We start from the raw sequence: 26,274 nt of genomic DNA on the forward strand, positions 1-26,274 counted from the left end.
CTGATGGTAGATCCCTTCTTACTTAAAAAAAATTGCCTGTAAATTTCATTTCCTTTTTATTAATACAAGCAATATAATGCAGTTAATATAGTACTACTGTTTGGTATTTGCCCAATCTCTCAAGCACCCTTTGAAAGCAGATTACCAGCACTTTCCTTTCTATTTATTTTAGATAGTGTAAAATGTTCTCTTGTATTTAAGTACATAGTAGAAGTAAAACTTTATCATGACTGTGCAACTAACTGTTATTTTCATTTTTAAAAAAGGATGTAAAGTCCTGATGCAGCAATGTCAAACAAAACATGGTTTTAGGCACTACTAGGAATCTTATTTACCAAACACAGAGGAAGAAACTTTCACTGTGCAAACTCTGACCAGGCACAATGGCTGCATCTTTTTCAGCATTAGCAGTCCACTGTTTTAGTAATACCAATGACTACTCACATAACTATGGTTATTTGCATGCATAAATGTCTGTAGAACTAAGCTTACTGTGCATTTTAACAAAATATGTATTATCTAGGAATATTAATTAATTGTGAAGTATGTTACTTTTCCATTGAACTCCTGAAGTATTTAGAATGTATTTTCCTAGAGATTTATTATTAATATTTAGCTCACAGTCCATAAAAAAAAAGGATAAAACGCACATTTTCTTCCTACCTATACACATATGCATGCATATAAAGTTAAATATTTTATATTATTATGCATCCCTACCCTGCAGTGAAATCTGTATCTACAGCTTGCAACATATAACCAATTCAGAGACAGACTACTGATTCTGTATGTTGCAGTTTCTGTTGCTCAAGGTACACATCTACTTTCAAAGCCATTACCTGGATTTCTCCAAGTTAAACTTCATGATAGAAGAAGTTTGCACATACCTGGGCCAGATAAGCAGCACATTCTTCCTCTGCAATACCATAGGGTCCAGACCTAAGAGTATGATAAAATAAAATAGTTAAATATCTATTTCAAACGTATTATTAAAATTAAAAAAAAAAAAAAAAAAAAAAAAAAAAAAAAAAAAAGGAAACAAACAGCAACTCCAGCAGACACCACTAGAGTTCTCCTTCTCCCAAATATCCCTACCACCATCCTAAACCGTGTTTACCCCAGAAACCTGAACTGTGGACAGACAGAAGAGGAGAGAGAGAGAGAGAGAGGGAGAGAGAGAGAGAGAGAGAGAAAATTCAGACACAATAAAACTCTGAGGGGAAAAATATGTGGAAGGAGGAGGCAGCAGCGGCCTGGGGAAGGGATTGAAAAGTTTCCTCTGGCTTAACTTCTCCCCCCCCCCCGCAGCAGCAGAGCAACGCCAGCAGCACAAGGTGAGAGAGACTTTTAAGTCTGGGGAGGAGGGGGATGTGTGAATTTACAGCCCTGTGGATATTTCTGTGTTTGCCTCCCCTGGCTTTGGGGTGCGGGCGATGCTGTGTTTCATGCTGGGTGGATTTTTTAATATGATGGAGGATTATAAACATGGCGCCTTAAAAAAACTACAAAATCATGTACACTCTGTTCCAAGGAGATGGGGGAGAGGGGACAGGGAAAGGGCTGGGCACCAGAGGAGGAAGCAATCCTGCCCCGCGGGGTGCCGTATGGGGTGGGGGGAGCAATTATACTTAATAATAAAATGTGTGGGGCTGCAGGGGGGGGGGGGGGGGGAGGAGATGGGGGGAAGATGGAAGGCGAGAATTTTTTATTATTTCATTTTTCGGAGCGGGCAGGATTATTTGGCAGCCCACTTGGAAATCGAGGACGAGAAGGGGACAGCGGCGGCGCGCGTGTGATTGTTAACGGCGATTATTTTTTGTTCCACACCTTTTCTCCGTTGGATTTAGGCTAGGAGGTGGCGGCAGCGCGTCCCCCATGCCGACTTGCAGCCCGCTCGGGGTCGGGGCGGGAGGAGCTGGGGTGGGGAGATGGGCGCACAAGGGAATCGCTGCCTTGAGCGCTCCACGCGGGCCTGCAGGCAGCGGGGGAGCCGGGGACTCGCGTGAGAGGCGAGGCCGAGCGGGGTGTGGCGCAGCCCGGCCTCAGCGCTGTCGGCTCCCCGGGTCCCGCTCTTTCCCCACAGGCGGGGCGATCGCTTCTCTCCCCACTTCTTTCCTTTCTTTCACACAGCCCCCACATTTCCTCGCTGGGGTAGGGGATGTCTGCTTGGAGAATGAGTCTTGGCCCGAGTAATGGCAGCTGCTCGACAGCGCCGAGTCGCCACAGGAGAGAGACAGCAGGCCCCCGCAGGCCGGCCCCAGCAGGAGAGGGCCCATGGTTCCCTATCTTACGGGGCCGGGGGGCAGAGGAGTAGAAGGGGGAATGGGTGAATTTAGAGCCCCAGCCTTCCTCCCCCAGGGCAGTTGCGGGCGGGTTGCGCCACCCCCACGGAGGGGACGGCCTTGGCGTCTGGCCCGCTCTGCCGAGAAGGCAGGACGGGGGCCCCTGGTTTCAAGGGTCGCCCCACTGCCCTAGCTCCTTGTTTGTTCTATAGGCTCGGGGGCTTCCTCACCTTCCCTATCAACTCCGGGGTAGGGCTTGGGCGGAAAAGGAGCCCAGTTCTTCTACTGCTCCTCCATTTTCCCCGGCTGCGAGCGAGGGGTGTGCGGGAAGCCCATCTGCCTGCGGGTCGGGGCCCTCCTGCAGCCTCCAGGAGCGGCTCACTCGCTCCCCAGGCCAGAAAGGGTCCCCTCAGAGCCCCGCCGGCCCTGGCGGTCGGATTTTAGGAGACTCCGAACCACGGAGGGGCTTGCTTTTGGTGTTTTGGGGGGGTCGTGTGCGTGTTCGTCCTCGACAATGTGTCGCGATGTAACTCCTCTCGGTTCACTTTGTGAGCTGTTCTGCTTCATCCACTGCCTCAGAGGCCTGTCCCCAGTCTTGTATTTTATGGGGGATGAAGGCAAGCTTTGACGCTTGGGGTTTCCTGTGCTAAAGATGATGGGGAGCTTGGGCATGCTTTTGTGACCTTCTGTGAATTTCAGAGGACAGTCCTGTTGTAAAACGCTGTTGTTAAGGATTTGGGAAACTTTGTGTGTCTGTGGGGGCTTATTCTGAAAGCAGCAAACTTAGGGAATGTTTCTTGGTGTTTTGTTTGGTTGTTTTTTTTTTTCTTCTGTGAACCTGTCAAACACCTTCAGAAAGCAAGACCTGGGGCAGCTTGAGAAGAGGAAAAAGTGTAAAAAATCCTAAACTTTGTGCTGATTGTTTGGTTGTGTAATTTTGCATTTTAACACAATGGAATCGTCTGCCACAGTCTCTGTATTGTGAGAATACTGCTATGTATTGTAGCTTTGAGATTTTACTGCAGTTGGAAGGAGCAAAAGTAGAAGAAGCTTTCTTGTCCTGCATATGCTGGTTTCGTTGTACTTGGTTTGCTGTCCTTTGTAGGAGAAGGTTATGTTCTTTAGAACTAGTGATCACCAAGACAGGTGTTGGAAGGCACAGGGGGAGGAAGGTGGGAGGGAAAATGCCAGTTTGTTCAGGTTGCAGTGCCCTGAGTTTTACAGTTCTTCATCCTTTGATGTGGAGGACCTAACATTTCTCCACATTTTTAGATTAAAAAAAATTGTTACTAACCATTCTGAGGGGAAATTTAGGCTCGAGGTGAGGGGAAAGTTCTTCTCTGAGAGAGTCATTGGCTACTGGAATGGGCTGCCCAGGGAGTTGGTGGAGTCGCCGTCCCTGGGGCAGTTCAAGGCAAGGTTGGACGTGGCACTTGGTGCCATGGTCTAGCCTTGAGCTCTGTGGTAAAGGGTTGGACTTGATGATCTGTGAGGTCTCTTCCAACCTTGGTGATACTGTGATACTGATACTGTGATACTGAGTGCACTGTAGAAAGTCTTTAGGGAAGTAGACCATTTACTGATTGCTGTTTTGTGTAAAAGTGAAAGGCTTTTCCATGCCTAAACAAAGGCTCTCTGCTTTGACCAGATACTGTCATGGGGAGGGGAATGGTTCATGGGCTAGGTAGTGTAACAGAGAGCACTTTATCTTTTTTCAGAGAATGGGAGAAAAGTTACTGTGTTGATGACTGTTGATTGTGCTATGGGTGGTAGCCTTTTCAGTCAAGAAGAGGCTATTTGATATCAAATTCAGCACAAAAGGACTGAGAAAATGAGTCTTCCACGGTGTCTGCTGAGCTGGATAGTGCATTGGAAATTATGTAATGATGAAGTCAATTGTGCAAGGGGAGTTTGTGAGTGTGTGGATGTTGGGTGGTTGTCTTAAGACATTGGTGGTGTGCTAGAAGATGCTCTTCTTCCACAGTTTGGAGCTTTATAGCACTAATTTAACAGGGAAGTGCCTTCTGTAGCAGTTAAACTGGTGTTATGTTTTGATTTATTTTTTTAATCTAAGCAAACACAACTCTGACTTATAAAGTTAAGAGGGAAAATAGTTTGTCAACCATAAATTATTTGTACTTTATCTAAATCCTTATATATTGTGAACTAGAAAATACTTATTTGTGGGAAATATTGAATGCTATAGCAGTAACAAGAATTTTAACTGTACTTGTTGTGCATCCGCTATGTGACTGCTATGTTGTAACCTGGTACCTGCGTGTCCGTACTATAGGTAGGTAGTAGGTGATCTGTATGCAGCTACTGTTCAGGTTGTTTGGCAGTTCTGTCTGCTCTTGTAGCAGAAAGTAGAAGGAACTGTTTAGGAAAAGACTTAAGACTTCTGCAGGGGAAGAGCCTCAATCGTCTTTTCAGCCTAAAACCATCTCGAGAGCAAAAGAGATAGTGAAAGGTTGTGAAGTGTGCTTGAAATTTCTACCTTGCAGGTAAATACAACCTACTGGGTGCTGTTAGTGATGCAGTACTCCTGGGGAACAAAAATGTGGAATGAGGCCTCAAACTTGCCTGGAAGCAGCTTAGGCTACACGTAGAATTTTGTGCATGAATCATAGCTTGGGGACCACTGAACTGTTTTATCTGCAATCTCAGAATGAAGATGAAATACTGTGAAAAGAGATCAATGAAGAAAGCATTTGAAGATGTGTTTTTAATTTTTGGTATCTAAACCTCGCCATAAATGTCTGCACTGGTTGCTAGAAAATGGTCTCTTTTCACATAGTTTGAGAATTGGTGGAAATTTTTGAATTAGGAGGGTTGTTTTGAAATTGACTAGCCAATGCCAGTGAACTCAAGTTCACTAATCTGGGACACAGTTTTTGTAGTTACAGCCCTCCACAATCTTTCAGAGCATGTAGTTCTTGAAGGCTGTGGGGACTTGAGGTAATGAATCTGTCCAGGGTAAGGTTTCTCAAAAAGGACCAAGGTGATTGTGCTGTTTTGTGGCTAATTGGAATATTTTAATGAGAGAAATTAGAGCATTGGCTGTGAAAAGAAAATAATAGTGATGTCTTTATTACCCATTGGCTTTGCTTAGAGATATACAAAGACAAAATATAAACAAAGATTCTCGGTCTCTCTCTGGCTGCAGCTGACTTCATTAAATCCTTTGTCTGGGCCTGTATAACTCAATCAAATGTTCTTCTTCTAACCCCTTATCTGGCATCTCACCCCTGCATGTAAACTTTGAGATGAGAAAGGGATAGAAAGAAGGAGGGGAATTAATTTGAAGCCCTCCTGGGCAGTTCCACTGGTCGCAAGGGCTTTTGAATTTCTGTATTACTTCTAACTTGTATATAATTGTGAATGTCTATATATATTGTGTATATGTGCTTGTAAATGTGCTGTGCTGTAAATAGATAGCTGCATCCTTAACTCCCAGCCATCTGAGTTATTCTGGTGAATTCAGTGTGGGGGAGGGAAACTCCTGAATCACCACAGTGATGATGAAGCCATCTTCAGTAAACTTCTGATTTTTACCTTAGGTTGCTTTTTAGCTAGCTCCAGAGTGGTATAAGAGTAAGTCTTTTATCTGTAATGTAAGGATCTTAAAAATGCTAAGTCAAACTGTAAGCATGAATAAGCACAACAATAAAAAATAAGCAAAGTGTACATAGTTCACACCAGTGAAAAACTTGATTTATAAAATTCTGGGTCATTTCACTGACCAGGTGCTTACAAGACTTTGGTTTCCTTAATGAGATAGATTTTTAAAAAAATAATTTTTTTGAGAATTAGGTAGAATTATTGGAGCAATTATTTTGCCCATGTTTATCCAGTAAATGCATACATTTCCTGCAAATCCTGAGCACTGATTTTATTAGTTTGAGTGGTTTTCCTTCTATTCTTTAGCCATCCTTAAACTGATTGTCCAGAACCTAATATCACAGAAAACATCTGCTTGGAAGAGACCTTAAAGATCATCCAGTCCAATCTTTGATGAGGTTTAGGGTTCCTAGGTGCCAGATCCACACACTACTTAAAATACTTCCAGGGATGGTGGCTCCACCTGGGCAGACCGTTCCAGTGTTTGACAGCCCTCTCTGTGAAGAAATATTTTCTAGTATGTCATACCATGTTCTTTATCTTCAAAAGATAAAGGTAAAAAGTTGGTTTTTTTTTGTGTAGGTTTTATTCTTACAGCACCAGGATGTGATTGGACACCTATAGTACTTGGACCACGGTGCCTTTGGTAGCTGCAAAGTGCAATATATGGCATCTTTTATATAGCTTATACGTTTTGGTGTTGCTTGTGTTAAATGTTGAGAACAGAGATTGGTCTTCTCGGGTTCCAGATGGTTTTTGATCAGTTGAATGTAAATTCAGCTCGTAATTGCATTATTGTTCTAAGATTTTCATCTGCCAGTTGAGAGAATATAGTCTGCAAAATAGTTTATAAGATGAAGTAATTATTCCATTTTGTGGGAATTTCTTAGTAAGTTATCTCTCAAATTCCTAAAAAAACCCCAAACATTTCAAGTGGTTTCTAGTACAATAGAAAAGAAACAAATTTGGTAGCGGTGAGAGAGTTTCTTGTCATCTAGAGAAAATGCAAAGCGAGTGTGAAAACTGTTTCCTTGAACTAAAGCCCTAATTTCTCTTTGAATGGTGGAAAATAACATTTTCCAACCACCTCCAAATACCTAGGCATAGTGGAAGTAGATTGCTAGACACCAGAGTGGCTCTATACAGTCCAGTAAACACTGCAGCCTCTATCCTGAGTGGGTGAACTGTGGCACATGGAGCTCTCTGATTCAGAGGCCTCTTTGCATGCATCCCTCTGTCACAGCAGGGCTGGGTCAAGCCAATTTTTTGCCATATTTTTAATTCTAGTCTTTAAACGTGTTATCATCTGTTCAAACCAATGTCTGCCATCGAGCTAATTGAGCCAGTCTGAACTCATTCATTTATTTTTAACTAAGCTGTGAATATTGAATTATGTGATTTTCTTTTCCTTTCATTTCAGGAGTAAAATAAGACAACTGTATGATGGATTTTTAGCATTGGTTTTGTTTCAAAAGGAGTAAATAAGTCACTTGTTCCAACAGTACTGTTGTACTAAGTTTTTGAAGTCATGCTAACACACAGTTGGCTTCAAATGCTTTTTCAGTGCAAGATGGCTGCAATCTATTCCTTTAAATACACAAGTTATTAAAGGGTAAACTAACTTGAATCATAAGTTGTTTGAGATTGAGCTTTTTCCTTATGTAAGATTTCATTCATACCTCTTATGTCTCTCTTCTGTTTTTTTTTTCTCCCTGAGGAATAAAAAAAGTCTTTTAGTCTTGTGGGCAGGCAACAGCAGGCACAGTGGTGATCTACTCTGACATGTCCGTGAACCCAAGCTAAAGCTCGTGATATCTAATTTTAGGTCAGCCAGCTTTGGTAATATCCCATCAGAGCCTGATCCTACACTATATAGATAAATTCAGAGTGTACCTATTCAGAGGTTTTTATACAAAAAGACCAGTTTTGAGTCTCTTCCAGTCTCATTCACCATTTCACTAATGATCAGAAGTTTCTGCTATGGAAGTGTAGATACATGTAATTGGAGTTTAAATTATGGCATTAGTTAAAATGGCTGGCCCAAAATATTTGTACCTTAAAAACTAAAAACTATTGAAAGATCCAAGTGAAGCACTGGTGTAGCAAGTGTCAGATGATCTTTTTATGTGCCTTTACACTCTTCTCAACAGTGAATAATTGCAGAATAAAACATTGTGAATTAATGGTTGTGACTTTTCATGCAACTCTAATTTGTAGAACGATAAAAAATTGATTCTTAACAAATAATTGTAACGCTAGAGACAGTGAAATCCAAAGTGCTAAAATCCACTTATTTGTTAAAAATTAAGTCAAGAATGCCTACAAAAGTACAGTGACAAGCTGTTCACTCTGTCTGGAAGCTGTGTTGCTTGCATGCAAAGAACTGGCCTCACTGTGTTAGTTTTGTTTTGTCCATCATAGAGTACGGTTGCTTTCAGATCTAGTAATCTAAAAATAGAGAATAGCATGTTAAAAATAAACATGAAACCAACTTGCCTTATATCCCACGATTTTAATGCAGCTAACTTATGTTTGGTCACAGACTGTAGGAGTCTGCTGTTAGATGTAGTACTCCAAAGCAGTGTTTTGGACAGTGGGCTTTTGTTCTTCCATCTCATGCACTTGGCAGCATGACATTTTTGTTTGGTCTTCCAGAGATAGGTGAAAGGAGTTGCATGCTCGTGGGATGTGGTACTTAGTTCCCTGATTTTGGTGTTAGGTTTTATTGGCACCTTTTGGAAAAGCAATGAAGTGAAACAAAACAGCTGAGAGAAAATGGCAAGCTGAATTCCAAAGCAACTGGAAATAATATACAGTGAAAAATAAATTAAAAGATATGTTTATTGCTGAACAAATCTTTGAGAAGATGTGAGAGACAAGAGACCTTATTCTTAGCATGATATCATTTTCCATTAAGTCTCAGAGAATGTTTCTGCATTCAGTAGGAGGAGATCTCAGACTTTGGATACCTGTTTGCAATTGCAGATGCTTCTCAAGCAAGGAAAAAGGCAAGGCTTCATTGTCTGGCCTTATTACTATTTGCTTGCTGTCATTTCCAGCAAGGGAAAACTTCCGAAGAGGGGATATGCTGTGCCTTCAAGAACGTTGCAGTGCGTGCATTCACATGCACAAATTAAAATGGAAATTCTACTTCAGAATGGTGTTGGATTTGTTTCTCCAGTTTTCCTTTTGTGTTACTTTTGTGATCAGTATCTTTTGAGCTGTCACTGACTTCAGAGACAAACTTCAAGTCAGTGTTTATGCCTAATCCCCTCTCCCCAAGCAAGTACTTAAGATTCAAGTTCAGAATTGTGCAAAATCAAAACAAAAGAATTGCTGTTTCTTAAAATGTGATCTTAGGCCACTGATTGTTCACTGATGAAAACTGGTGATGATCACCAAAGAAAATTCGATGCTACCAATACTTTAGTGTAAGGGTGGAAACTTTGATGATTTATAAGTGCTTGTTTCCTGCAGGCATGACAGTGCCTAGGCCTTGGAGCATGCTGCTGAATCTGAGTTTATTTTCATGAAATATTTGTTCCTATTCAAACTTCACATACAAGTCCAGCGTTCCCAAAGAGCACAGTTACAAATAGGGTTGCCTATGTAATTTTCTCTAATGTTTTATTTTTGGATCTTCTGCTGGAATATGCAGTGTTGTGCATTCTGTGATACAGAAAGCCTTGATTATAAATAAATTAGTAAAAGAAGAAATGCAAAGATTCTTACTGTAAAAGCTGATAGTGGTATGACATGGAGGGTTTCCTTTTACCTTAGGAAAGCCAGGAAACAGATCTGTTAGGAAAGTGAAAAATTTAACAATGTCAAAGTTAAGGGAATCATGTGTGTGAAAGCAAGCTTAATAGTCACAGAATTACTTTGACTCAGCCCTGTTCTTTAACAATTGCCTGCCAAATCTAAGCAGTTCTTTTTTGCCCTTGCAAGAAAAAGTTTAGAAAGGGTAATTTCTCCTCACCCTATGTTTCTATTCTTTCTGCATGATGCTGTTCAGAAATCTCAGAAAATCTTTTTCCTTTCTATATTAATTAAAAGCAAAGGATTATTTATTTATGTATTTATTTCACTGGACCCAGACCAGCACCATTTTTAGCTTCATATAACTGTAGTCGAGTCTTTACGATGTTCCTGAGCACTGGCTCCATGAACTTTTTCTCTGAAAGCTGGATGTTTTAGTGTCAGTCGTCATGTGCAAGCTGATATTTGAAGAGAATACAGCACAATGAATAACTTGACACTGACACTAACATTTTCTCAATAAAAAAAGAAGTTCAAATTCTTTTCATCAATCAAAATAGCTTTATGAAAACTTTTCTTGGCAAAATGTGGGAAGAGAGAGAAGGGAAGTCACTTGGTTCATTTGTGACTCATGGTGTCTGACCTGCTCTCAGTCTGGCTAGAATGTACCATCAAGTTGTTTAAAAGGTACCAGGTTAAAATCTTGCTTTGTTTGCTTTTAAAAAAGAAAAGTTTTATTTCTCAGACATATTTTTGAAGGAAAGTGCCGATGCATGCCTGGAAGCATTTCAGACTGATAGTGCTGGAAAGCAAGAAATGTGGACAGTCTCTATCTGTAATTATGTCTTTCATTTTTGTAGTTTTGTCGTCTTTTTCTTCTGTCAGGGACTTGAAGTAAATAGACTTACAGGAAGTGTTGTATGAGAGAGATTCTTCCATTTCTGCTGCTCTTAACACTCTGCTTTCTCCCAGAAAGCTTCTCCTAATTGGAATCATACTCTGGAGATATCCTGTATGGAATAAGAGAGAACTCATCTTGTTATTCAACTTATACCTTTTAGGAAATAAGGTTTTTGAGTCAAGTATCTCCAGGTGTCAGTTTTAGTAGGTTTTCTAATCCATGCTAGTATTCTTTTCCTCAAGATTTTTTTTCCCTAAAAATAACCCTTTTACAAGTCATCCAAGTACAAGCCTAGCTTGTAGCACTGATTTCTGAAGACATGTAGCGTTCAATAAAATGGAATTATTTTTGTCCCCTGTAGAGGCCCGGGAAGTATTGATAAATACCAGCTAAAGCTAACTGATGGAGCACATGCTTTGAGTACAGGTGCACCAAGAAGCCTAGAAGGAGAATGGGGTTTACTCTGTCAGATTAGTGGATAAGCAGTTCTAGTGTTTCCTAGGCTAGCAGGAAGGAATGATAACCAGGTTTCTGCTTGGTTCCTCTTACAGCATGCCATGTAATCCAGTCTTGTCTCCAGCCATGGCCAGTAGCAAGCTATAGAATAATTTGTTTCCCACACTAGTTCTCAAACAGTAGTCATTTAGATCATGGTTTTTGCTGTTACCTGTATAGATTTTTGTTGTTGTTGAGAGGAGTGTGTGTGGTTGGTTGGTTTGTTTTTTATTCCATTTTGTAATGTTTACTGCAATAACTGAACATTTTAGCTAGTAATGGTAAAACCTGCTCCTTTTAGGTCAAGCCTGTTCTGTCCTCTCTGAATGTCTTGCAGCCTCCCACTGCAGTGTTTTTGAGCTCGTTCCTTGGTTGCAGAAAAGAGCTATGTCTGTGCAGCACTTGATGGAGATAAGAGACCTTGAGAGGCGAGCTAATGAAAGGCCATGGCAATTGTCTGTTGAGTGCAAATGGGAGCTGAGAAGTGCAGGTATGAGAGGAAAAGAAGAGCTTGGCTAGAAATGCACGTGAAGTGAAAGTTGAGGTGCCTGTGCCACAGCAGTGAGATGGGAAACAGTCTCTTCACTATATCATTTGGTGCAGCAATGTTGAGTTTAGTGGAGCCATATTAATTTACACCTGCAAAAAATGTGAATGTCTGTGAATGAGAATATGTAGTGAGGTGTTTATGGCTGAGTGACAGAGAGAGAGGCTGAGCCTGCGAGAGGAGGAACGCATGCACACATTTTCAGTCCTGATGGATTACATAAAAAACCCTCTGGAGTTGAAAGAACATTATTCTAAATTAACATTCATTATCTTCATGCCTGAGATAACAGCTCACTTTGGACCAGATCCTAGCACCATTATGGTTCCTGAGGAGAGACTGCTTTTTCCTTGAATTGGGTTATTTGGTGTAAGAATGGCAAAATGCAGTCAGATCTTTGACAGTAGAACTACGTGGTTTAGTAACTATGTGTTAGAATAATAGTGTATTAGTTCTGTCAGGAAAGCATGGTGGGGTTTTTTTAAACAAACATTTAACATTTGCTTTGAAAAGTAAAAAGCAGGAGAAACCTTTTTTTCAGTCTCTAATCTTACACTTGGAGAAGCTTGCAGCCATTTTAATTCATGCTGCATTCACTGATCTAGCAGTTAGATTTAATCACACTGCAGGTAGGTCATCTACCTATTGGACACTGTTAAAGAGATCGTTTGGGTTATTGGCTTCTAAATGTTACTTAAAAAAAGGCAAAGCAAGCTCTAAGTAGCCCAGTCCACTTACTAGCATGATAAAGGAGAACATAACGTGAATTTGTGTTCTTGTCACCCAATTCTTCTTTTTTCAGTACATAACATAAATAGGAAAAAAATGTACACCATAGCAAACAAAGGGAAAAACCCTGATTTACATGTTCTTTTGCTTTCAGCTACAGTTTTGCAACATTAAGTCATTTAACTAGGCAGCAGTTTGCTATTAAATATTTTCATAACAGTGTGAAAATGAAAGCCACATTTTAAAATTAAAAATAAACTTTCTTTAAAAATACTCTAGAAATGGCTTATTCTTTAAGTGTAATTGTGTGAAAACATGGGAAAAGTATCTTTTGAAATACTCAAACTTCCTGGTGTGCAGTTGTCTAAAAAGAGATGGTAGATTATTTGGCAGTGATGCAGCTGGCAGCAGCGGCAGCTTTTAAAGGGTCACCTGTGAGCTTTCCAGTTATTTCCCTACAGAGCTGAAAAGTTGATCCTCTTTGCAGGTGCAGGTACTGTTCTAGTCTGTCTGAATGCAGATGGAGCAAGGAAGTCCTGTTCCATATGAAGATGGGAACTGTATTTCCCTTTAGTTAAAGCTAAGCGTCCAGTGATGCTAATTCTGTCTGTCTGCATTGGAATCCCTTGGCTCGTTTCATTGTGCTTTCCTGATGGACAGTGAAAGCTCTATCGAAAGTGTGGTTATGGTTACATTAAGTATCTCTTAAGTGTTGCTATACCTTCAGCAAAGAGCGAGAGGTCAGTTATTCATCTTACCTGCAGTGCTTTCCTAATAAGCAAATGACTCAGTGACTTCACTCTGTGGCTATTTTAATAGCTCCTCTGATTTTTTATATTAAACTGGGTACAACTTCTTGTTGTAATCTAGGCACTCTGAGATGTGATGTCTTCAAGTATCACACCATGATGTATGTACATGAGGAGACTGACTGCAGAAGAGGAATTTAACTAAAGGTCAAATTGCTGAGTAAGACCTCAGTGCAGGCAGGCAAGTTTAACCCGGAGCTGATACTTTTGCTGTCCTCCTTTGGGAAGGACACTGAAAAGGATGCAAACTCAGCTGCATGTGCTGTGTCCACACTGTACCAGTAAATAGGGACTTCAGTTATGGAAGGCAGCTCAGTGAGGTTAAATAAGAAAAAGGTGATAAAACCCAGCTGCAAGGAAAAGGAAAATGAGGACTGAGATACAATAAAAGCAAAAATTTTGTCAGTTAATGCAGCATCCTTGCATTTTTTTTCAGGAACTGAAGATGCTTCTTGAAAGAGGTTTTGGGTAGCTAGATTACAGTTCAGGAGGTGTCAAGGGAAAGAGTGTTTAGCTACAGGTGAAGCAAACTGAAGCCTTTTGGCATGGCAGAGTTAAGTGTCTGTCAAATTCAGTCTTTTCTGATGGGTGTGGTGGCCAGATGATTATCAAACAAATGAAGTGCACTATCAGAGCTGGTATCAAGCCTTTTCGTGACTGTGTTAGAAAACATTAGAAACAAAAAACTTTTGAGTTTGAAATTACGGCCCTATTTTTGAGCATTTCTTCCAAGTTCTGCTGAATGCTGCACTGAATTGAACTCCTGAACTTGGTGGAGATCTGTTGGTTAGCTGGTTTTGCAGGAACACCCATCTTGGCAAAATGCTGCTTTACAGTTGCTTTGTTGCTTTTAAATGTTGACCTTCACTTCTTGTGTCTCAAGCTACAGTAAGCTGCAATGGGAGGTAGCACTGATATGGTGTTTGCTAATGAGGCTCTAGCACCCTTGACAGGTGTGCTAGACAACAGATAAGTGATAGATGATGTGTGTTTGGAATTTTTGTTTAAAGTATCTATCCATGTAGTTATGGTTTGACTTGCCCAAGCCATTTGTGATCTGTTGGTACTTTCCACAAGAGTTGGGATGCTTAAACTCTTTTCCTGGCCAAGTTCCAGTTTGGATAATTACATTCTGACTACGTGGGTTGCTGCAGAGTTTCATCTGGATTTGTTAATGTTGGTTGATAATTTACATAACAGGTGATAGGTATGTGGCAGTTTACAAAATAACAGCACAGGAATCACTGTGCCAGACTACATTTAGTATTTGTGCATGAATAAGTACAGAGTGGAATGATACAGAAAAAAACCTAAAGTGGTACACAAGTAATGACAATTACTAGAAGAGTTAGGTTTTCAGAGCTTGTGAAACAAGAGAAAATGCAATCCATGAAGTGCAAGTGTAAAGGAGGAGAGCAAAGGGGTAATGGAGATGAGGGAGAGAGAGAGAAGAGAAAACCAAGTCGATGTAGGAGGGATGAGGAAAGAAATATCAGATGAGATGTAGTTCAGGAGTTCTTAGCAGAAAACTTTCCTACAAAAGTTGGTACACCCCTGGTTAAGTTGCTGATTAATGTGCATTGTGCAGCAGGAATGGGTGTCATTCACTGGTAGGAGAGATAACACCTATGTGTGTTGCAGAGAGAACTCTGTGTGTATATGTATATTTGCAGAGTTATATGGTGTGGATTTTACATGTGTATCAACAAGGGAGGAGAAGTCAGTTTCTGTGGTGGTGTATATACCTGTCAGTAGGATGTAGGCAATAACAAATCTGCATGTGGCAGTCATCTACTGGCACAGGGCTGTCCTGCTTCTACATAGAAAGGCACATATTCTCATTGAACACTCAGTAGCTCAAGATCCTGCTTAAATTACGGTAGGAAGAACTTGCCTTGTGTTACTGTAGAGTAACAGGTAGGCGAGAAAAAGAACCCAAGCCACATCCTGTTGTGGAAAGTTGTTGTCTAGAAATACAAAAAAAATCAAGCTGCAAGCTTAGTCTTAAAACTGTTCAATATTAATAATCATTTATAACCTGGAGTGAATTTTCAGAGGAGTCCAAAATGGTTCCCATATTAGACTACATTGCGTAACTGTGTCAGTCTATTATTTACAAGAACAGTTCCAGTGTTTTTCCAAAAATACTGAAGTCTGCTTAGAGATGCTTCATCCACATCCAATTTGACACAGATATTAGAAGCACATGGGATAAAGTTTTTAAAACAGTTTTAATTTTGCAAATGCCTTCCCAAAATGTTTCTGTATAGTAGTACTGGTGAGTGAAATCATTCCCATTTTGATAGTTCACAAAAAGAGAGTGGAGATGTTTGTGTTTTATTTCTCTAGAAATAGAAAAAAAGGACTTTGAAAATACCTTGGAATTTGCATATTACCGTGAGCGTTCCTTAGTAGTTGCTTTTACATGACTTAATTTGCTAATAAAAAGTGCATAATGTGCTATGTTCTTAAGCAAAAGAGAGATTCAGGACAGTGCATGTGCTTTTGAAAGTTGTGGTTCTTCCTGGTTTTGTTTTGGTCGTCCTATTCTGTGTAAGTGAAAGAGTTAAAACTACGTCTTTCAGCACAGTGGATAGACAGGGTTCTTGCCCACTTAGTGAAGTCTGTAGAGTTGGCTCTTTTTGTGTCATCTGTGGGCTTCTTTTCATGTAAAGGGCCAAGAGGACTTCAGTGGAGAAAGCCATCCAGCATGCACATACTGTGTATTTTGGGAATGAAGTTAATGTGGCTACTTAACTTATTTTTTTCTTCTTTCTTTTTTTTTTCTGTATAATTGATTAAAGCTGTTATGGAGTATCTGCTTAAGGCTAAAAGAGTTTGAACTCTCACTTAGCCTCATTAAGGTCTTGGGCTTGGTGTTTTACTACTTGTGCTTTCATTGAGGCCATTTCCTCTGAGGCTTTTGCAGGAGGTGCCTATATTCTTGTGAATGACCTTAATTTTCTGCCTCAAATCATAGTCAAATTATGCTTTTTAATCAGCAGGCTTTATTTAACCTCCAAATTTTATGTGTGGTTTTCCATCTCTAATCCAGAATTTTTTTTCTTAGACTTTTATGCTAAGAGTTATCTGCTTTATTCACACATCTGAATGCATCATTCAGGCTGTTCATGTGTTTTCTGAAGGATTCAGCCATTTCCACACAGACCATTGGAATCAGTTGGAGCCTGTGTCAGAATTCGCTGTATCAGGTTGTGAAGATGAATCTTTCCTGCTGCTCTACAGACTGTTTCTCCAGAGCACACAATGCTGTTAAGGAAGAGTAGAGATACCGGAGATGGTGTTGTCTGGCACTTCATCCCTACCTTCACCCTGTGATGTAGCAGCACTCAAACCTATGTAATGGTAAAGAAAAGAAGTGCTAGAGTGGTTTGGAAAGAAAAATAACAACAAAAAACCCACAAAACTGCAGGACCTCAGGGTATTTAGTGACCAGGTGTAGTTGTTAAGTCCCTGTGATAAACTCTACTTGTGCAGTTCCTCAGCAAAAAAAGGTGGCTTACCCGCAGGAAATTTTAAGTACATCTATATATACACAGTTCACATTTACATTTTCATTACTTTGCCTTCCTTATGTTTTATTTCTGTGGTTGGAAGCCAACTGGAAGTGCTACATTTGGTTGGTACCTTAGATACTTACTCATTCCAAAGCAGTAGTCTCAAGTGACAGGACATATATGTAGCTCATTAGTTTGCATCTACATGAAGCATTAGTGTCTCAAAGAATTCTGGTGACTGGCAAGCGACCTCTCTTTTTATTTTAACTATCAATGTAAACTTTCAACAGTGAATATGCTTAGAATAATGATGTGCTTATTAGGTTAAAAAAAGAACAAGCTTTTAATAGGAAAAAAATATCACAGGGCAGACAGCACTAGATTTCATTAGCATTTGTGGGTTGCTAGACTGCAATTTCAGTGTCGCATTTCTGTCCAAAAGAGTTTCTGGCGATAGTCCTACAAGTAGTGCTAAACAATGTCTCTTCAGTTTGTTTACTTAGGGTCAGATTTTCAGTAATTAAAGTGATGGAAGTTGCAGGTACTGTCTGTGAAGGCTTCACTACTTAGCTGCCATTGATTTTAGTGGGGCTTTGAATAAACAGTAGTTCTGGCAGTTCCACCACAAATGGACCTCATCTCTGTCTTCAGACAGAAAAGCTGACCCTCAGGACAGTGAACAGCATTCCCTGTGCAGCTTCAGTGGATTTCCCTTACCAGCTCCCCATTTTACTCTGCTCAGCGAGGTCCATCAATATAAGCAGCATTTTGTAGTAATTTTTGAATTTAATGTCTATACCTGTCAAGAGGAGTAGGCTGTCAGAGACCTGGCTGTGGCTTTCCACACAGTATTGTAGTTCTTAGCTGTAATAACAGAAATAGCTCTTAGGATTAGTATTTTCATCCATAGGTGTTTAAGTGCTGCACAAAGGGGATTTAGTGTAATTAGTTTTGCATTTGTAAATGGTAATACAAGTAGGCAGTGACTTGCCTGAAGTTAACCAGCAGAGGAGGCGACTACCAAGTTACGAACCCTGGTGCTCAGTCTACTTTCTCCAGCAAATGTAGTATCAGAGTGCTTGATTTATCCATGCAAAATGTGCAGACAAGAATCTTCTAAATGTAATAATCTGGTACTTAAGCAGTCTGAGTCATGTTCTGGGATGCTGACAGTGGGTTTTGTGCTATTTCCATTTCACATTCAGCTTTGAGGGACCAAAGGGGGCTTTTGGTCTAGTTGCCATATGAAGTTCATCAGGGGTGACAAGCGAAGGCGGCTTGATGTGCTCATGTTATTTTTGTCTAGAGCAAAAATCAGTAATGGAGATTGTTTCTGTTTTGCATATAGTCACTAAAATAGTGCATTGTTCTGTAAGCTAACTGGAGATACCCAGAACTATTCACAGCCTGGATAGTTTTAATTGTTGGGGGTAATTACTTTGATTTCATTTGAGACAGAGGCTTGTCAGACTTCTTAAATTGCACACCATGGTGACTCTCATGCTGAAATTGGTCACCTCTGCAGGGCCTTCCAGACACAGCTTTTTGTGTATTGCTACCCCAACTGTAATATTTTTAAAATAAAGACTTAATCTTATAAAGTGCTGTGAGACTAAAAGTGTTCAGGTTACCCAGAGCCTCATCCAAGATGGCTTGTGGAAAGAACACTAGAAACTATCCAACTGTTATTCACCTTGGAGTATCTGGTGCTCTTTTTCTTTGCCTTCTCAGAACTGTCACTGGGCCATGCTGTATGTGCCTGCTGTAGATACTAGGGGAGCTCTTGGCTCAGCTTGTTTGCCTTTCTCTGCACTGTCACCTGGAGCACATTGGAGTATACTTTTCAGGCAGGACAACAGACATGTGGTCTGTCTCCCTTAAATTAGTTTCCTGTAACTTGCTCAGCTGAGGTTTGTTCCTGATTCAAAAGGCTGGAGATCGTTCCCTCCCTTCAGGGATTCAGTTAGCCAACAACTACCTTGAGAGTCCCCGAGCTTGGGACACATATCTTAGGATTCCTTTTCCTGGGCACTGTAAGAGGGATCCTCGTGGAGTGCCACTGTTTCATGGTGTCGTCAAAGTAAAAGGTTCTCAAGATTCCCCATAGTATACCCAGTACTTCCAGTAGGAGCTTGATTGAAAGAAAGAGACAGTGTTTTTATGTTAGATGAGAAGGCAACTGGTTGAAACTTGAAGGTCTGTTTGCTGAGACAGTAAAAATACCTATTTTTTTTTACTCTTATTTACAGTCTGCTTATATTAATAATCTAGGATTTAGATTTGTTGTGAATTAGATACTACCATTTCTCTGGTGCTTCAACAGAGAGGCTGAAACTGTGCTTTTACCTGTGTTACCGTCTCCATCTTTAGCTCTTGAGTATCCCATGTATTTGGGTAGCTTCATGCCATACTCAAGGAATTCAGTAAATATGTCTTTGATAAGTCCCTGTGGTTTTTACAATTTCTCTAAGTGTGACCAGAAGGAGAGAGTGAAAATCCACTTAAGCCAGTGGCCAGTATTGATGTGAGGCTGACTCTATGCAGCCAATCTGAGTAAATGTGGGTTGGAATCTAGGCTGCAGTTTCTAAGCATTAGCAATTTGGAGGGGAGAACATGTTAAGGATGTCCGTGTCAGATACATGTCATGTCATCACTGCTTTGCATGTTTACTGAGCAGAACAAGCATAGCCAAACTTGCATACCCTATGGACTACATGCTAAAAGTCATGTGTGAACAAAAGCCAACATCCCAGTATCGTACTCTTGGGAGAGCTGAGAGCTCCCAGAACGCAGTGGGCCTTGTTTCAGTGTTGAGTGCTGGGGTAGTGTTTGTTTCAGCAACCCTTGTTGACTTCTTTCTTCCAAGTCCAGTAATTGAAATGTATTTATCAGCAGCTGTTGCCAGCTGCGTGGCTGACAGCCTCACAGGAAACACACCTGAAATATTTTGAGTCAGGAGTGGTGTGGGAGCTGGGCACTGGCCACTGCTGGCTTCAGCAGCCCTGTAGCTCAGCATGGAGCAGGTGGGAATAACTCGTCAGGTTTCTGTCATGCTGTCTCACTTTTTGCTTGTAGCAGGTTTTGAACATACTCCTCTATGGCAAGATTTCCTCCCTGTGAAAAGCAGTATCAGCACTTTGCTCTGTGGTAGGGCATTTGAGTTTAAAAGAGAGAGGAACAGTTGCTAAGGCGAACAGTTCCATTTTATTCTAAGCACAAGATCTGCTTCTAAGACCAGAAGCAGGTAAGATAATATGCCAATACTTTTAGCTCTAGAAAAACACTGAACTAGAGGTAAGATACAGTGCATGTAATTTCTGTGGGAGCAACAAATGGAGAGAAAGTGGTTTTGATGAAAAGGAAGGCAAATCAGGAGTAAAAGGCAAGCAGATTTAATACACTGAATTGTTTAATGGGTCTGTGAAAGTGGCTGGAACTTGAAGGCGATGGTGCTGTGTAGTAGTAGGACATGAAATTATGCTTAAGCTCTAGAAATGATTTTTGAATTAGTTTTAAAGTACTAAATTAATGGTAGCAAATTTTGTGCTTAGTAACTAAATATAATTTTGAAATAGATAACTGCTGATAACTTGTGAAAGAACATCACAAGGGGCAGCAGCATCTTCCTCAAGAGAAAAACTAAAATCTTCACCAAGGAACAACAAATCTTGCTAGCAATTCTCTTACCAGTAATCTGCCCCTACTTGTGTGTTCAGAGTGAACCTCTCTTCCCTGGGAAGACAGAAGTGTATTTCAGTTTGCATTTGCTCATTGTCCATTATTTTTGCCATGACATCAGAAGGTCTGCTGTCATCAGTGAGCTGAGGCATTCACTGCCATAAGATCTGTAACTATGCTTTGAACTGATTTTGTCAGGTTTCAGCCTTCAGCACAGAGGGTACATGTGCTACAGAGCATAAGCCTGCACTTGCAGACACTCTTGGATTTCTTCCTTGGCTGTAATGAAACAGGAATGGCTTCTTGGGTGCTGGTCCACTGAATCTTCCAAGAATGGCTGGAGAGTGCTCCAGTCAGAATAGGTATCTTGGAGGAATTTCCACTGTATAAAAATGAGGACAGTTTCTGAACTGCTTAAACCCAGAGATGTGATATCTTTTAAGTGAGCTAAGGAAACTTCCCTGGTGTCACAGAAAGTCTGTAGCATCCCCAATACCTGAACCTGGGCATGTCTGCAGAACAGATTTTTTTTTAACAGAAGTGCTTTTGCATACTGTTGAAGCTGGCTGTCAGCAGCTGGCCGTGCATTGTGAAACAGGATTGGCACATCAGACAGGAGACCTAGTACTGAAATAGGCAGGGCAGTCTTCCTGCAGTGCAGCTTTGCTGTTTCTCAGAATTGTAGCAGATTCTTCCAGAGGCTTCATGAGGTCAGGCAGGCTTTTTAAAATTCTTTCTCAAAAAAATGCTTGCACAGATTATAGAAGCTTTTCCTTGTAAAAGTAGAAAAGTAATGGGGAGGGGAAGAAAACTAGAAAACTTTCTCAGATTATAAATTGTTTGTTTATTTAATTGAATAAATGTAGACAATAGAATTATTTTTCATGTTTTCTCCTGAAGCTTGCTTAAAACATCAGCTAAAACACTTCCAATTAAAAAAAAATTGAAAATAATAACGTTTTCTTTCCAATGTGTCCATTATGTACTTCTGTTGCTTGCTTTCTCCTAGCTGTTAGCTGTGGCCAATTAAAAAGACAAGTCAGTATGATGTTATTTCATAGGAATTAACATTATCACATTCACTGTGTGCACTAAACTTCCAAAGCAGTTTTGGAGCGATACATAAGAAAAAACAAAAAGTGATTTATTCATCGTTGCTGCTCTTTGGAAAATCCTTGGGCTTTTTGAGACGTTGGCAAATGGGAAATAAAAGGAAAAAAGGACCACTGGGAAATCACATCAGAGTAAATGTCTCATTTTCCTTTCCCACGATTGCAGGAAGCAAGATTTAACAAGCAATGGGGAGGATGTTAGGGAGGTTGCCTATAATCTGTTAAAATTCACCGCAAATCGACTGGACAACTGATGAGGCTCTTCGTGTGGGAAAGCGACTCAGGGACCTGCAGTCAGCAGGGAAGGGGCTGAGTAGAGCAGCAGTGAGCAGGTCATGAATGTTGAAGCTTACAAAAATGACATCATTGTGTTGGATTAGAGGAAGGATATCAACTGCCCTGGTGTACCCCTTGCTCTTTTTGGAACACAGTGGTGATGTGCCTGTTGTGTAGTATTCTAAGTACCTTTACACTGTTCCTTATTAAAGTAGATCTGCATCTTGTAACATCCCAGAATTGTTGGGAAGGCATTTCGTAAGATGAGTTACATTTTAGCTGTTATTTTTTGCTTCAGTCCCTTTCAGAAGTACTAAAAATCCACGTGTCTTTTAACCAGTTACCTGTACAGATGCTTTTTACCTTCAAGAGAATAAAACCTGAGTGTCTCATTTTTTCTTGTGCATTTATCATGTAAATGGTAAGTGCAATGCAAAATGCATCGAGTTCTTCATGCCATCATTTTATTTCTTGTTCCACTGTCTGCTACTCCCTTTGCTGTAAAGGCGCAGGCTCTTTGTAATACACTTTGGATTATTTTTTTTTTAATTCAGTGATTCAAAGATACTACCAAAAGGAGAAACACTTTATGTAAGCTGGCTACATTCTTAGACTGCAACAATGATGAATTAGTAACATTGCTTTAGGAATTTTCAGTCCTTTCGCCTTTGATATCCTTCTCAGAACTGCATTGCTTAAACTTGTTTTGTTCTGCACGTACCAGAGAAATCCAGCGGTATGGTTCTCTACAGATTCTTGGCTGAATTATCACTAGATTTATTCCTTAGTCTGTTTTGCTGGAATATAGGAATGCACAGATATAAAATATAATTGATTCATTTAGCAATGCTGTACTTTTGTATTTGGTTGATACTTAGGCAGAAGCTTACAGTAAACAACAGAACCAAAGTACTCGCATAGCTTTCTTCTTGGTCTTTTTTCTGACCACACCTTGAGTACTGTGTTCAGTTCTGGGCCCCCCAGTTTAGGAGGGACATCGAAATGCTTGAGCGTGTCCAGAGAAGGGCGACAAGGCTGGGGAGAGGCCTTGAGCACAGCCCTATGAGGAGAGGCTGAGGGAGCTGGGATTGGTTAGCATGGAGAAGAGGAGGCTCAGGGGTGACCTTATTGCTGTCTACAACTACCTGAGGGGTGGTTGTGGCCAGGAGGAGGTTGCTCTCTTCTCTCAGGTGGCCAGCACCAGAACGAGAGGACACAGCCTCAAGCTACGCCAGGGGAGATTTAGGCTGGAGGTGAGGAGAAAGTTCTTCATTGAGAGAGTCATTGGACACTGGAATGGGCTGCCCGGGGAGGTGGTGGAGTCGCCGTCCCTGGAGCTGTTCAAGGCCAGATTGGATGTGGCACTTGGTGCCATGGTCTAGCCTTGAGCTCTGTGGTAAAGGGTTGGACTTGATGATCTGTGAGGTCTCTTCCAATCCTAATAATACTGTGATACTGTGAACATTACTGCCAGCTCCCAGGCTGATGCCTCTGGTAAATGGGTGTCTGACCGTTTTTATTTCTCTACCACCTCATCATGAGGGGGAACTTTACTTTAAGAGTCACAGAGCACTGGAACAGACTCCCCAGAGAGGTTGTGGAGTCTCCTCTGGAGACTTTCAAGGCCTGTCTGGATGTGTTCCTCTGTGACCCAAGCTATACTGTATGGTCCTGCTCTGGCAGGTGGGTTGGACTCGATGATCTCTGTGGGTCCCTTCCAACCCCTGACATCTTGTGATCCTGTGATCTGCCTGTTGATCTGGCCACGCAGTCCAGCATCTCTTCCAGAACATGCTTACTTATAAAAGCTATTGACTGTTGTGGGTTGACAGTGGAGGGCTGGAGGCAGTGATGAGATATAAAAACTTGCAATGCTTGTCTTTAAGATACTCATCAACCTGCTTTGCTGCTCTGCTGAAAAGAGTGTTTATTCATTTTGAAATGAATTTCTTGATTTTAGGAGAGAGAATATAATTGGAGCTGAGAACTGAAACTACTTTTCTTAAAATAAAATGATCTAGAATTCATGCCAGAAAAATTGATTTATATTCCATATGCAATCCTTTAAAATAATTCCTGTAATCCCTGGGATGGAGTTCTGCTGCAGGATTATACATGGTTGGTGACACTAAGGGAAAAACAGGAGGAGTGTTCAGAGAGTTGTCTTTGCTATTTACAGATCTTGGACACACCCTTTAAGCTTTGGAAGACTCATCTGCCCCCGCTTTAGATTGTGGGCAGGGCTTTGAAATCCAGCTTCTTTCAGGTACTGGGAACTACACAAGAGAAAATGATCTGGCCATCCATCCTTAGTATCTTTTATTGGAAGGTTATATGTGAGAAGTGAAACGTTTTGCTGGGTTTTGGATAATGTTTAGCAACTTCGAGCTCCCTGTGTCCTATACCGGGTGCACTGGCCAAAAAAGTCCATGGAGGACATGAACCAGGTTGCAGCAGAAGCAGTTTGTGGAGGTAGGCACCTGGTGACTGATAGCTGGTGAGGATGATTTTGCTCTTGGAATTAGTGTGAGTCATTCCGTAGAATATTTCTTCTGCTATTTCTACCTGTGTGCAGCTCCTGCTAACATCCCCACGCTCATGCTGCCCTTTGAGGACAGTTGTGCCATGCTGCCCCATCTGAGGCCCTGTCCTTGTGAGGCTTCTCCTTGGCCAGGCATGGATAAAAAGGAGCCTTTTTTGGGTGTTTGTCTTTATGCCCTTGCATGGTGGTGTTAGACGTCTTGCAACCAGTGCCTTCCCTCCCAGACTCTTTTGGACATGCTGTCTTCTGTCCTAGGGTAATTCAAACCCATTGTATGCTATTTCCACTGCTTTCTTACAGTGCCATCGTGAGAACTGTCACCTTGTGCATTTGAAATTAAGGCCATTTGCATTCTTGCTTTTAACAAGGTATTTGCAGTATTGAAGAGCTCTCACACACAGCTTGTGTTAGGTTTTGGGTTTTGTTTTGTTAGAGTTTTTGCCAAAGTCAAAGGTCACTGGAGGCTTTTAATAAATCATTTCCCTTCACAAGATCCCAGGATGTTAGGGGTTGGAAGGGACCCTAGGAGATCGAGTCCAACTCCTTCAGATTCTTTTGTGAAAATTGAAATATTTATGGTTTTTTACAGAGAGCTGATTTCATAAGAGTTTTACTTTCTTTACTCAGTGAAAATAAGAGCACTGTCATTTTAATTCTTCCTTAATTAGAAGTTAGCATCTTTCATCAAAGGATTGTGTCACATACATTCTCTTTGCCTCCTATGATCTTCAGCTTTATCCTTTAGCAGGTAAGTGAGATAAGACAGACACCAGGTTTCTAACCTTGGGGAGTATGTAGCTATCTAGGAGTTATTCTAACTATGTTAGAATACATTCTTAAAAACTAATGCAAGTGGCAGCACTCTAGTAAGGCAGCTGAGACATCCCAAACCCGGGCTGTCCATCAGCTGCTCCAGGTTTAGTGAGGAACATCTTGCCATGAAGGGTCCTGGTGAGTGTTGTGTTGGTGCTCACCTACGTACTGCTGAAATGTGGCCCCAACTCCTGCTGCACTAGGATCCACCTCAAGTAATGGGTAACTATCAGAACTCCACCTACCTTTCTGACATGTTTTAATAAGTCTTTAATAGGCTTGGACCTCACTGAAGACAGACTTTGATGCTAAAATACTGCCTTATACACAGAATTGTGCCAGTCTGCCTTATTGGTTAATGCAGGGTCAGTAATGTTTGTCTGGATTCACCCCTGGTAAAGAAGTGTCTCCTGATAATGTGTTCAGCTCAGCAGTGCCTGTGCAGAATATTTGCGTGCACACCCAGCAGATCGGGTTTTTTCAGTGTTTTGGTGATGTGCAGTGCTTCAGAGAGTTCCCTCCTGTCCTGTTCTCTGTTGCTTTGTCCTAGAAAATCTCTTTGAAAATACACTGTGGGAGCCTTGGAAGAGCCTTGAGTGTATTCTGCTGCAGTGGTAGCCAGAAGGTCGGGATCTAAAATTAATTTATTTCTGAATAATTCCAGTTTTGTATCAAGGTTGATTTGTCATGGATTTTCCTCCAAGTATCATGCTCATGTACGGCTGATACATTACTGATTTTTGCTGTAAAAAAGGAGGCGGGGATGTTCCCTTTTCCTCAGAGATACAGGCATGCTATCTAAATGTCTCTACATGAGAAATAATGACTCTTGAACTCATCTCTAATGGGTGCAGAAACTACAAAATTAAGGAAAACTGCCTTTTGAGAGGAATCTGCTAGAGGTTTTTATGTGAGATTCGTTAGCCTTTGTTGGTATTACCAATATATGCATCTGAAAGCATTTTGAAGGAATATTTAAGCAGTTTATTCCTCTATTGGGTATAATCTGTGGTTGCTGAGTTCCGATATATTGTATTCCTCTATGGAGAACAGTTGAGTGCAGTTATCTGTGGATTAATCAGTTTTTTAAGTCTTTCCAGTGATATGTATAGAGGGGATTAAAAGAAAGATTACCAGAGCATTATTTTCTACCTGTTTTTAAGAAAGAATCTTGGCCTAAGTCAATTACAA

General features: G+C 40.9%; 1 protein-coding gene across 4 annotated transcripts in view; it reads left to right on the top strand.

Moving 5' to 3' along the window:
* Positions 1–1,102: 1,102 nt before the first annotated feature.
* Positions 1,103–26,274, top strand: part of ZMYND11 (zinc finger MYND-type containing 11) — a 106,576-nt gene continuing 81,404 nt past the window's right edge. For 2 of the 4 annotated variants that reach the window (XM_064162537.1, XM_064162540.1), the window contains exon 1: positions 1,103–1,334. The gene's annotated coding sequence lies outside the window, so the exon portion shown is untranslated. Of the gene's footprint in view, positions 1,335–2,509; positions 2,532–26,274 lie in introns of those variants that run through there. The other 2 variants (XM_064162541.1, XM_064162539.1) reach the window with 2 other exon arrangements.

The sequence above is a fragment of the Pogoniulus pusillus genome, chromosome 23 (genome assembly GCF_015220805.1).
Source record: "Pogoniulus pusillus isolate bPogPus1 chromosome 23, bPogPus1.pri, whole genome shotgun sequence".
Lineage (NCBI taxonomy): Eukaryota > Metazoa > Chordata > Aves > Piciformes > Lybiidae > Pogoniulus > Pogoniulus pusillus.